Raw genomic sequence first — 12,223 nt, 5'->3', positions numbered from 1 at the left:
CTTATATGCCAACAGTGACCATCGTTATGTATCATCGGTATCTAAGTGGTTAGACAATGGGAGGGAGCTCCCTCTGTCCCCATTTGACCTCCACAAATGATTACAAATGGGTAACCATGGTGGCCGGAGGCCTAGGAAAGACCCCTAGATATGCCACAGCTGTATGACTATTAAAATGAGCCTTTAGCAACGCCTAATAGATTGCTTTTCAATTTTAGACGCACATGGAATAATCCTTTGCTATACTGAGTATACCGAAGATCACGTTATGATGTCCTTCGGGGGTCTAATTAAATAGCGGAATAAATGTTAATAGAGTTTCTTAAATTTTTTTCTGCAGGAGTGAAGACAAATGAACCACACAGAGTATCACTGTAATCATCATGGCCCATATAGTTACTTCCATACTATCACTGAAGAAATCCCTCTATACCAAGACCAACATTACCAATAATAACCCTATGTAAAGTGCGAATTATACCAGCACACCATGATCACATACTATTAATACCAGCGTACTGGTCACTGAATAAAGACCACTACAAAGTTCAATGCTACCATTAATAACATTATATAAAGACAAAACAATACCTCCATACCATGACCACATAATAACACCTTAGTGTTGCTGATACAAAGACTATTATTATTCCCCATACAGTGCCTATATAACAGCATATACTAGATTTACACAGACACTCTGCAGACCATTTAAATTATTCTAGTACCGTTATATCCAATGGTTACAGGTGACATCCCCTCTGACTTGAGTCCTTTTACTATCCCCTTTTCTTCATCTGGCTCAGACCATCATGATCATTTTTCCCAGTCACAATTTGACACAGATATCTTTAACTGCTCAATTTTCCAGGGACCTGGCTTCGTTTTCCAAAGTTTTACATAATCTCCCTATCCATAGTTCCCCAGATACTAGTGCTAGCACAATTGCGCTCTTAGATATACTGTGGGTGCCATATTTGCTGTGGTTAGTACGAGCTCGGAGAAAATCATCTCATACAATACAATGGGATGTGTTACAAAGAGATTCTCTGATTTATTGTATTAATACACAGCTTTTACAGACAAATAGGTTTCATGATGATACAGAAAGGGGTGGTACAAAGCCAGACACAGCTACATAATTCATTTGGTTCAAACTAGTTTTCCTTTGATTTGTAAGGTGGGATTTACTCAGGGCAAATTTGCCGTGGAATTCTACAGCATTTGCGGTAGCAGCAAAATGGATGAAATTTTCAAAATCTCCTTCACAAACTGTGGAAATAACCTTCACAAAACCTGTGTGGAAATTGACCCATGGTGCAGTATTCAATTCCTTAGCATGTCAATTTAATCGCCATTTCCACTGCAGAATTCACCTCTCAACGAGGGGTGAATTCCGCAAGGGAATACGCGATAAAATCCGCAGCAAACAGTCCAAGTTTGGAGGCAGGCTTTCCACGGCTGATCTGCAGCGGAATGACCACAGCAGATATTCTACTGCAAATCAGTCCCCATGTGGACCCAGCCTAAAGGCCCATTTAGACAATGATTACTGCTTAAAATTAGCTCAAAAGCCATCTTTTGAGCAATAATCGCTGCGTGTAAATGTGCTCATCTTTAACTTTTCTGCCGAACAACGGATTTGAAATCCATTGTTCAGCAGAATAGCTGATAAGATGGACCGCACGCTGTACTCTGCCCAGGGACCGCTGATAGCAGCTGATTGCATTGTCTCAGCTGTTCTCAGCTGTCAGTCCTTTTGGAAGAACAAAAGGAATTTATTAAGAGAACAGTGGGCGGTCCTCTGAATAAATTCAGCTCCCAGCAGCTCACATGCTACTAATTGGTACTAATAGGCATTAGTACCAATTAGTAGTTTATGCAAAATGATTGCTTTAAATCCATCTTTTGAGCGATCATCTTTGTGTCTAAATGCAGCTTTAAGAATGATCAAGTTCTGTTGACTCGTCTCTCTGCAGGCTCCATTGTTCTAAGGGAAATCTTGTTTATCTTGTCTTTTGAAGACTCACTTTCTTTGTCTCAGGTGATAAACATAATTAACATAGTCTATGGAATTTACTCTGCAGAACATTCTGCTTGTAGACATAGCCTAAATTAGACTGAAATACAAAACGAAATCATACAAGACATAATTTCCCTCACAGTAGTAATACCACCTGTGGTGACCCACACAGTGATAATATCTCTCTTCTTGTGTTCCCTGTAGGCTCCACATGGTCCTACCCTACATAAGTAAAAGTGCCCTCACTCATTAATAATGTTTGTCTTATGCCCCCACTCAGTAATAATGCCCTTTATAGGCTCAAACTCAATGCTAATTCCCATATAGACCCCCCCCCCCAGTCAGTAACAATCCCACTCACAGGTTCCCACCCAGTAATAATGCCCCATATAGGCCCTCACTCAGTAATAATGCCACTCATGGGCCCCAATTCAGTAATGAGGCCCCTCACAGGCATAAATACGCTGTGAATATGCATGATACATGTGTATTCACTGTGTATTTATGTATAAAATCAGTGGGGCTTCCTTGTAGTTTTTTTCATGTGTGTGAAAAATGCAAGAAGCAGGGAATATGCACAGTTTTGGTCCATGAAAATGCTGCATATCTCACGGACCAAAACTGAATCCCCCCATGTGAATGAGCAACTATATAGTTATCTCCATATCCTCTTATATGACATATGGAAATAGGTTGTGTAAATGCAGCCCCCTCTTCCTCCTCCGGGTTCTTCATCCATGTCTTGTCTGAGTGTTCTGACCTGGTTGGGGGTGACATCACTACTGCACGCTCTTCTGCATCACACATGGGAGATTTCTGGCAGATGTGTTTATTCAAGATGACAACAAATCCAATGACTGAAGGAACTATTTGTCGGCTCTTGGTATGAGAGAAAGTAGAGAGATTTGGCTTTGGATGATACAAGATTAATGCCCTTACTTATCATTTTCAAACACGACTGTTGTATTTACTAAACTGACGTTAAGCAGAGAAGAAAAAGTAGTATTTACGTAACATATTTAATGGCCGCTGTTTACAGCAGGGAGAAAAGAGTGATGTAACCATCCAAAAAGTCCAAATGTAGTTGACAGGCTGGGTCATCACTTGCACGTTTTTGTTTGCTAATGGTGCTGATTTTAGTGCAATTTTGATTTCCATACGTTTATGTGTATTTTCCTCTATGTTACTATGTTCCTCTATATTACCTCTATGTTAACCCCTTAAGGACCAAGCACGGTAAATATATGGCGCTTGGTCCTAGGCTTCAATCCCGGCTGATAGTAGAAGTACGGTGCAGGATTAAAGCCTCTGCTGTTGAAATCAAGCAGGAGCAGGTCGGGTTGTCAGCTTTTAGTCACAGCTGACAACCCGGAGAAGGGGGAGAATTTTGTAATCACTTCTATCTTCTCCTTTCTTGGGTCCATAATGCTCAATGAGCACCATGTACTAAGAAGTGAAAGTATTACGTGACTGCCGGGAGCCCCCTGTTACAGCAGAGCTGCAGGGTCCTAGCAGACTCTGATCAGCTCTGTTAGTAACATAATATGCTAGACTGAAAACTATCCATCTAGTTCAGCCTGTTTCCACCCACCCCCTCCCCTTGTTGATCTACAGATTTTTTTTCCTAACTCCAGTCCTCATCGTGCCCTAACAGGTCATGTTTTCAGGATTTCCTGAGTATTGCACAGGTGATGTAATTATTGTCGGTGCCTCAGACATTGCCACAGGTGTTCCTACTATAGGATATCCTGAAAACATGACCTGTTAGGGCTCCATGAGGACTGGAGTTGAGAAACACTGATCTAGAAATAGGAGAAGAAAAAAAACAGTGCGCAGAAGCCAATTTAACCCCATTCTGGGGGAAAAATTCCTTCCTTACTCCATAAGGGCAGTCAGAATAATCCCTGGATTAGCATTTAAGATCAACAATCCTTCTGGTTATTTAATATCTATATCCTGTAATGTTGTAGCACTTTAAAAAGACATCTAGTTCCCTTTTAAACTCTTCCATTAATTTTGCCATCACCACATCCTCAGGCAGAGAGTTCCAGTCTCAATGCTCTTACAGTAAAGAACCCCCTTCTGCATAGTGGCCTGAAGTACATATATCTGGCCCCTCCATAGCTGTCATACATTTTGTTTCACCCTGCACACTCTGAGACTACACAGTGTTCCTAGAGGTGAACTGGATTAGTACACTGAGATATCCTTATTCTGGATATTACACTTTGTTTTGGAGGCACTGGGGTCAGCTTATTTTAAGTAGGGGGGAACTGTAGTGGCCCAAAGAACATATATCTGGCCCCTCCATAACTGTCATACATGTCATGTCTTCTATGTGGATGCACTGTGCAAATTGTCTTGTCTCTAGTTGTGTGTATTGCACAGCTGCAGCTTGTAAGAGGTTAATGTTTATGAATGTCTGTGATATCTCTGGAAATTGTGATGGGTATGTAAGATATAAATATGAGTGCAAGCCAAAAGGTTGAGTCCATTCTGGCTGTCTGTCTTTAGAGCTCCAGTTCTTCTGAGAGTGCCGGCCACATGGGGATACCTTCAACTCTCATGTGGTAAAGAATGGAAGCAGAGGAGAGGTACCCTGATGTTCCAACTCCAGGATCCCTACCTGGAGTGAGAGAAGGAGCCACCGTGCAGTGTCCAAGTATCCATCTGCAAGTGAGTGCCAGTGGAGTGTTATGTCCTCCTCCGGTGTGTGTGTCGAAGAGCGGAGTCATACAGATAACTCAGGCTGTAGGCCCAGTGTCATCCTGTGTCCTGGAGTGTGTGTGTCCAGGAGCGGAGTTATACAGCTAACTCAGACTGTAGGCCCGGTTTCATCCTGTGTTCTCCTCCCTGACATCTTTCAACTGTTTTTCCTGCACTGGTGTGTGAAGTTTTCACGTGGATAAGTAAAGTTCCATTCACTTCCTGTTTCCAGTGATTGAAGTTTCCAATTCAACTGTGAGTGGACTTTCTTATTTGCCCGTCAGATATCAAACAGGGTAAAGGAACAGTGGTGTCACGCATGACAAACTCTTCAAGTCCACCACACCATTACTCAGGTAAGTGCTGTCCCAGCATTGCCTGGAAGAGGCCTAGCGGTGCCTTGGCTAATGTTGTGCACGTCCCTCAGGGGAGGAGTTGGTAGAGCCACCATGGGAAGTGCCATCTCTATTCCGCTATGTTCTCAGCGTGTGTCTCGTGTCTAGGTCACTGCAGGACGTTACATCTGTGTTGGTGATGAAACCTTCTTTCCTCTGAACATAGAGGATGCCCTCTATGTTACTGTCACACTTTTGGGTATCAACAGAGATCATGGGAGAGATCTTTGTATTGTCCCCTAATGTATTTATACTACTGTCACTAGATGGGGATGTTTTCCCTGTAATTGGGGCTCCTATGGATGCTCCAGCTACAGTGTAAAAGTATGAAACTAAAAAAAAAAAGAAATACAATGTGAATGACCCCCCAGAGGCCTTATATGACATAGCTGGTAAAAAAAAATAGTTACAAAAATAAGTTTAAAAAAAATTACACAATAAAAGAAAAATATGCATAAAAAAGGAAAAGGACCCACCGCCAACACCAATCAATAAAAAAAATAGATACAAAAATAAGTTTTAAAAAAATTACACAATAAAAAAAAAATATGCATAGAAAAGAAAAGGACCCACCGCCAACACCAACCAATACCGTCGCTATATACACCCTGTAATTCAAAACTATATAAATTATATATCAAAACATCGGAAACAAAATGAGGAACCCATTCCCATACTTTATTTTAGCATTTAAGTTTAAAAATAAACTACTATAAAGTAAAAGAATTGTTTTTTAGCTTTTTGCCTCCAATAAAACTAAAAAAAGGGGGAAAAAGTCAGGGAAAAAATATTAAAATAGCCCTATATGTCATGAAAAATAAATGCAGCAAAAATAAGTTTGGTGCTGAATAAAAAAAAAATTGAATAGTATAACCACTGTTACGTGTGCTGCTGGGATCTGTAGTTCTAAGCTTCCTAGCAGCACAGCCCTCACAAGGTTAATTGATTGAGCTGGCTGGGTGTCATACTTCCTGCTAGCCAATCTCCTGGGTCTGTGCTCACATATAAACCCAGCTCCTGGTCAGTCTGAAGCTGGTCTTGTACTGTTTGGATGTATCTGTGACATCTGTCCTGTTACCTGCTATCTGTTACCTGTGTTCTGTTGCAGCTTGCTGTGTGATCTGTGCCTTGTGGTTCATGTCCATTTGTACGTTTACTTTGTCAGTTTGATCTGCTGAGTTTGTTTGCTATGTCTGCGCTAGGTTGGCCCCTAGGGCCCTCTAGTAGATGTGTCTTGCTATTGTAGGGACAGCAAGATACGAGGGGCCTTGCCGGGGCTTTCCAGCTTAAGTTCATTGGCCAATGTACGAACTAATACCTCACTTTTATATTCAGCTTATCATCTGCTATTAGTGGTTACATTGTGGCTGCTGTATGCTGTGTATTCTGGCTCTGTGTGTCCAGTTGTTCAGTCCCTGTCATGTGGCATGTGAATGCATCCTGTTCTGGTGCGTGGCTCCTAGGATCAGCTAGGGCCCAGATCCGAAGACTGCTGGGCTGCCCTTATTGGGGCAATGTCCCCGCTTAGGTAGGGTACTGCCATCCCTCCCATGTAGAACAGGGTCAGTTGTTTGAAACCTGTGTGCGTATCCAGTCCCCCTTTGGTGTGGGCCCCATGTTTAGTTTGCCCACACGATCGTAACAGCCACCACATGGGTATAATCCGTAAAAAGTGTGTCTTCCTTTAGGACCAAAACACCCTGGTCCTTAAGCTAACTTCACACAGGCAAGCACAATATTTGGCCGTGAATTCCACCTGCAGCGTTCCGTAGGGTGACCCCGAACATGTGGCATATGCTGAGGAGCTGGGAGGGCAAGATGCTGGCTTGTCACAGCGGCGCTTACCACGCTCCCTCCCGGAGGGACACATGCACTCAAGTCCAGGGCAGTGCTGGGCCTCCTCTAGACACCCCTAGGATAGGGATGCCCAATAGATGGTAGAACAGAGAAAGAGTTTGTCACGGGTGACGCCACCGTTCCGGTACACACCAGAATGAACTCCGCAGACAGATATGAAGTACCTCAGGTCCCTAGGAACGGTTAGGGCCTGGAATAAACTTTACTTGGCAAACTTCAACAGTACAAGGCACAATTTAGAGCATTGACAGTGCAGGAAATTAATAGACTTGAACAGTAGTACCTCCACACGGTGATCCAAACTTCAGAACACCAGTGCGTGAATGACAAACTTAAGAGTACCTCCACCCGGTGATCTTAGACTTCGGGACAGCCGGATATGAAAGACAAATGGGTGTACCTCTACGCGGTGATCCACTAGCTCTGGCCGGCTGCGTAGGAAAATATGACATTACCTCTGTAATGGGCCTTGACAAGCACTCACAGTTGCTCTCGTTCTGCTTTGGTGGGGCTCACTCCTTCCTCATCACATGTACATCCAAGCTGGGAAAACCTCTCCTCTTCCATGCTCCTCTGCATGAGGGCTAAAGGTACCGCCATGTAGCTGGACCTCTTGACTATGACTCCAGAAGACATGGACCCTCTTCCCGCTCTCAAACACTCACTTTTATAACTTCTCTCATACCACGTGACAGGATATAAATTGATACATTTACAGACGGTCTCCAGGCTTTGCAAACACTTAACCTCTCACTTGAATGTCAAGACAGTTTTGCACAGAACATCTACATAAGACATACATGTATGACATTATGGAGGGGCCAGGAAAGCATGTACTGGGCTAATACATGCCCCACATCGCACTCCACACCGTATGAATTCCTTAGGGATGCGAGGTGTTTTAATGTGAAAACAAGCTCATATCACTTCAGGGATGAAGGATAGCAGAGTTTCTCCCATTTTCAACGGGAGACCTTGTATCGTATCATGTGCACCTAGCATGTGGTGCGATGCTGTCGCCGGCCCAACTGAAAACAATGGTTCTGAGAGGTGAGATCACGCAGCCAGATAGAACATGCCACTATTTGTTTCCCACATAGCATTGCATTGTGGGGCCCACTCATTTAGCTGGGATTTCAAAACACTGTGGACTCAATGCAGGAAATTCTGAAGAGTTTTCATCCCGTGTGAACATAAACTTGGTGGGTAGAAACTTAAAGGGGTTGTCCCGCGCCGAAACTGTTTTTTTTTTTTTCAATAGCCCCCCCGTTCGGCACGAGACAAACCCGATGCAGGGGTTTAAAAAAAAAAAAACGGATAGTACTTACCCGAATCCCCGCGCTCTGGTGACTTCTTACTTACCTTGCGAAGATGGCCGCCGGGATCTTCACCCACGGTGGACCACAGGTCTTCTCCCATGGTGCACCGTGGGCTCTGTGCGTTCCATTGCCGATTCCAGCCTCCTGATTGGCTGGAATCGGCACACGTGACGGGGCGGAGCTACGAGGACCAGCTCTCCGGCACGAGCGGCCCCATTCAGAAGGGAGAAGACCGGACTGCGCAAGCGCGTCTAATCGGGCGATTAGACGCTGAAATTAGACGGCTCCATGGAGACGAGGACGCTAGCAACGGAACAGGTAAGTGAATAACTTCTGTATGGCTCATAATTAATGCACGATGTACATTACAAAGTGCATTAATATGGCCATACAGAAGTGTATAACCCCACTTGCTTTCGCGGGACAACCCCTTTAAGTCTGCTGTATCTGTTTCTGTTGTTTTCTATGCTGCTTATTAAAACAGGGTGTCTGCTATGGACAATCCCTTTTTATTTGAAGGATATCATGAAAATAAGCTGAGCACAGGGGGTTTGAGCAATCAAAATTAATGTTCGGAAGAATCTGCCAGAAAGTGCTCAATTTCCCTGCAATGCCACCATGGAGAACTTGAAGTATTACCCAGTACCTGTCGAAATCCGTTGCCTGTATACATTTTTTTTTTTTTTTTTGCAGCTCTCTACTACAGCTACTAGATGAGAGCCTTAACTGGGGATCCTGCTTTATAAACTCAAGTTCTCAGACAGGCAATCAGACTACCTTTAATTAAATGTATAAAAGCAAATGAATATCATAGAAACCACAAAAGGCATTTAAGTGCAAATCCATCCATATACACTTTCCTGTGAAGAACCAAAAGCAGTATTTATTTACAGATGTTAACACTTATTGGGGCCTCCTTTGTAACATTGTAACTGTGCTAGATGTTTCTGTGCCCCCCTCTAAAGAGCTTGTATGGTAGCGTCCATCACACAGGGCTGATGAAAAACTGACTAAATTTGAGAACACATAAACCCAAGTACATCTCACAATGAGATCACATGACCCACCTGAGGAGAAGTTTCATATAGGAAGGAATAACTAAACAAGGTATTACTAGCCAACTGAAATATCCTGGGGGGGGGGGCTAGTTACATTATGAATGGAAAATGAAATCACCTCAAAACAGCTGTGTGTTTATGGTTATCTTTTCCTTCTGGAGAAGACTCTGACTTTAGCTCATAATTCCCAGGCATTGTTAAAAGGTCTGATAGTGCAGGAATGCTGCCTTCCAGTAGGTGGCATTGTTCAATGTTACCATTTATATCAACAAATATCTGTGCTGTATAGATTAGGGCTCGTTCAGACGAGCATGGCTTTAGTGATCAGATAGCTGTGCTAAAAAAAAATCGCATCTCGATTGTGCAAAAATCACGTGAACAGGTGATTTCCAGCTATTAAGTTTCAAGCTTAATTAGCTGTGAAATTGCCCGATCACATGATCAGAAACTGCGTGGTGCGTGTTATCCAGCTCCCATAGGAGTCTATGGAAACTTCTGCACAGCACGCACCAGAGATAGGTCAGGTCCTATCTTTTCTCGCACCACGGACCTTAGATGCAGGCATTTGTGCATCTAAAATTCCTTCATCTGAACGCTGAGGCATTGAGTAACGGTTCTCCTGCTACCACAAAGAGAAGAAAAATAATTTACGGAGCCAGAGAAAAGAGAAACTTGAATGAATGCTTGTACTGTGTCAGGAGTTCAAACCCCATGAATGATCTATCAGATAACTCGGACTGAGGACGTCTAGAGTTCAGTCATGTGAAGTCCATGGACAAAGCTCCAGAAGTAGCTATCTCAGGGTCCCTATCGAAGGTACAGAAGCAGGAGGCAAAGGAGTTGGTACTTTGAAACACGGATGTGTTTTTGGAACTACCAGGGCATACGTCAGTAATCAAACGTGACATCGTCACAGAACCCCACGTAAGGGTCCGGGTGAAACCCTACAGAATTCCTGAAGCACGCAGACCGGCTATATCAGAGGAAGTAAAGAAGATGTTGGACCTTGGGGTCATTGAGGTGTCAAAAAGTGAGTGGTCTAGTCCCATTGTCCTGATTCCTAAACCCGTTGGCACCTTGAGGTTTTGCAACGACTTCAGGAAGTTGAACGAAGTCTGTAAGTTTGACTCCTACCCGATGCTACGAGTAGATGAGCTAATAGAGAGGATCCTGATTGGCTGGAATCGGCACACGTGACAGGGCGGAGCTACGCGATGACGTGTAGAAGGGGGCGGAGCCAGAACACCGCTGCTGCTGGACAGACCCGAAGGCAGAAGACCCTTCTGCGCAAGCGCGTCTAATCGGGCGATTAGACGCTGAAGTTAGACGGAGCCATGGAGACGGGGACGCCAGCGCAGGGAAGGTAAGTGAATAACTTCTGTATGGCTCATATTTAATGCACGATGTATATTACAAAGTGCATTAATATGGCCATACAGAAGTGCTTAACCCCACTTGCTTTCGCGAGACAACCCCTTTAATTCAGATCATGCTAAGAGTTGTACCCAGAGACGTAACTTGAAGCTTCTGGGCCCTAATGCAAAATCTGTAACAGAACCCCCAACTATAATGCTTTAGTCATACTACTAGGCTTACTATGTGGAGAAGATGGGCCCCCTAAGAGTCCTGGTCCTGGGAGCAACTGCATCCCCTATAGTTATACCTGTGGTTGTAATTGTGCAAGAGAACCTATGTGTAAGTATAAAACTTTTCCTTGACTTCTCACTAGTGAAGAGGTCTTCCAATTATTTGCTAATTTGCTAGTAAAGCAATGTAAGAACACCTTTATTACCCTTAAATTCTACCTCGGGATCCATAGGTAAGGCCATGGTCAAGCATCATAGTTACTGCATGGAGTAGCACATCTGCTGCCCAAGGTTTTCCTTTTGCCAAAAAAAGGGTTTGGGTCAAACAATATTGTCTAGTGAAACTTTAAACTTTGTCTTCATGCTGAATAAATACATAAAAACTGAACAACATTTAAATTAATCCATATTAACCCAACTACAATTAATATGACGAATAAAGCTAGGGTAAGACTATATTCACATTTTGTTCGGGTAACATACAAATATAGCCATAGGGCATATGCCAGAAGTGCGTCCTTTTTGCCATACCTTCTTTTTCACAGTGTAGAATAGCATAGGAGACACTGCATGATTCCATGCAGACATGCAGTAATAAACATATACCACGTGAATATAATATATATATGATCAAATCCTATGAGTGACATATACCCACTGTACGCCTATAGACTGGCATACATCGCAGCCAGCTATTGGAGACATATGTTGGTAAATAAATAAATGAATGAATGAATAAAAAAACCCTTACTGGAACCTAGCGAGCACAAGGGAAAAATTCAGGCAGTATTACTATGGATCGCTGCCAAAAAAATAAAAATAGCAGTCCGGTTATTTCACTACATTTTCTCGGTTTTACTTACAAAATACTATTTTTTTTAATCAAAGTTTTTATATTGAACAAAAACTATAACGAATTCCTTACTGTGAGTCCCCGGGGTCCGCTACTGGGTGGAGTGGTCTTCTGGCAGTTGTATCCCCTGTGTATTTGGAGTGCTTCTGTCTCTGTGAAAATGTGAGCAAGATATTATACACGGACTACTTGTTAGTATCACACCCCTGACTGTAGGCGAGAGGAGGGGTCACCCAGCTGAGCTCCAGAATTATGTGTTACAGTTCATACTAGTACATTTATCCAGGCACATATTATACTGTGTATACACATATGCAGGCACCATAAACGTATCATCTATATACACACTGGTGGAAAGTGAAAGTGTTACAACCCAAAGGAATTGGTGGAATTTCATGAAGCATGGTAGATATGTAAGACATGTGC

General features: G+C 43.1%; 1 protein-coding gene across 1 annotated transcript in view; it reads right to left on the bottom strand.

The window, feature by feature from the left end:
• Window positions 1–11,978, bottom strand: part of LOC136632824 (B2 bradykinin receptor-like) — a 43,081-nt gene extending 31,103 nt beyond the window's left edge. Inside the window, exon 1 of the mRNA XM_066608042.1 lies at window positions 11,870–11,978. The gene's annotated coding sequence lies outside the window, so the exon portion shown is untranslated. The remainder of the gene's footprint in view (window positions 1–11,869) is intronic.
• Window positions 11,979–12,223: the final 245 nt, after the last annotated feature.

The sequence above is a fragment of the Eleutherodactylus coqui genome, chromosome 6 (assembly GCF_035609145.1).
Source record: "Eleutherodactylus coqui strain aEleCoq1 chromosome 6, aEleCoq1.hap1, whole genome shotgun sequence".
Taxonomy (NCBI): domain Eukaryota; kingdom Metazoa; phylum Chordata; class Amphibia; order Anura; family Eleutherodactylidae; genus Eleutherodactylus; species Eleutherodactylus coqui.
This window is presented reverse-complemented; position numbering and strand designations above follow the sequence as displayed.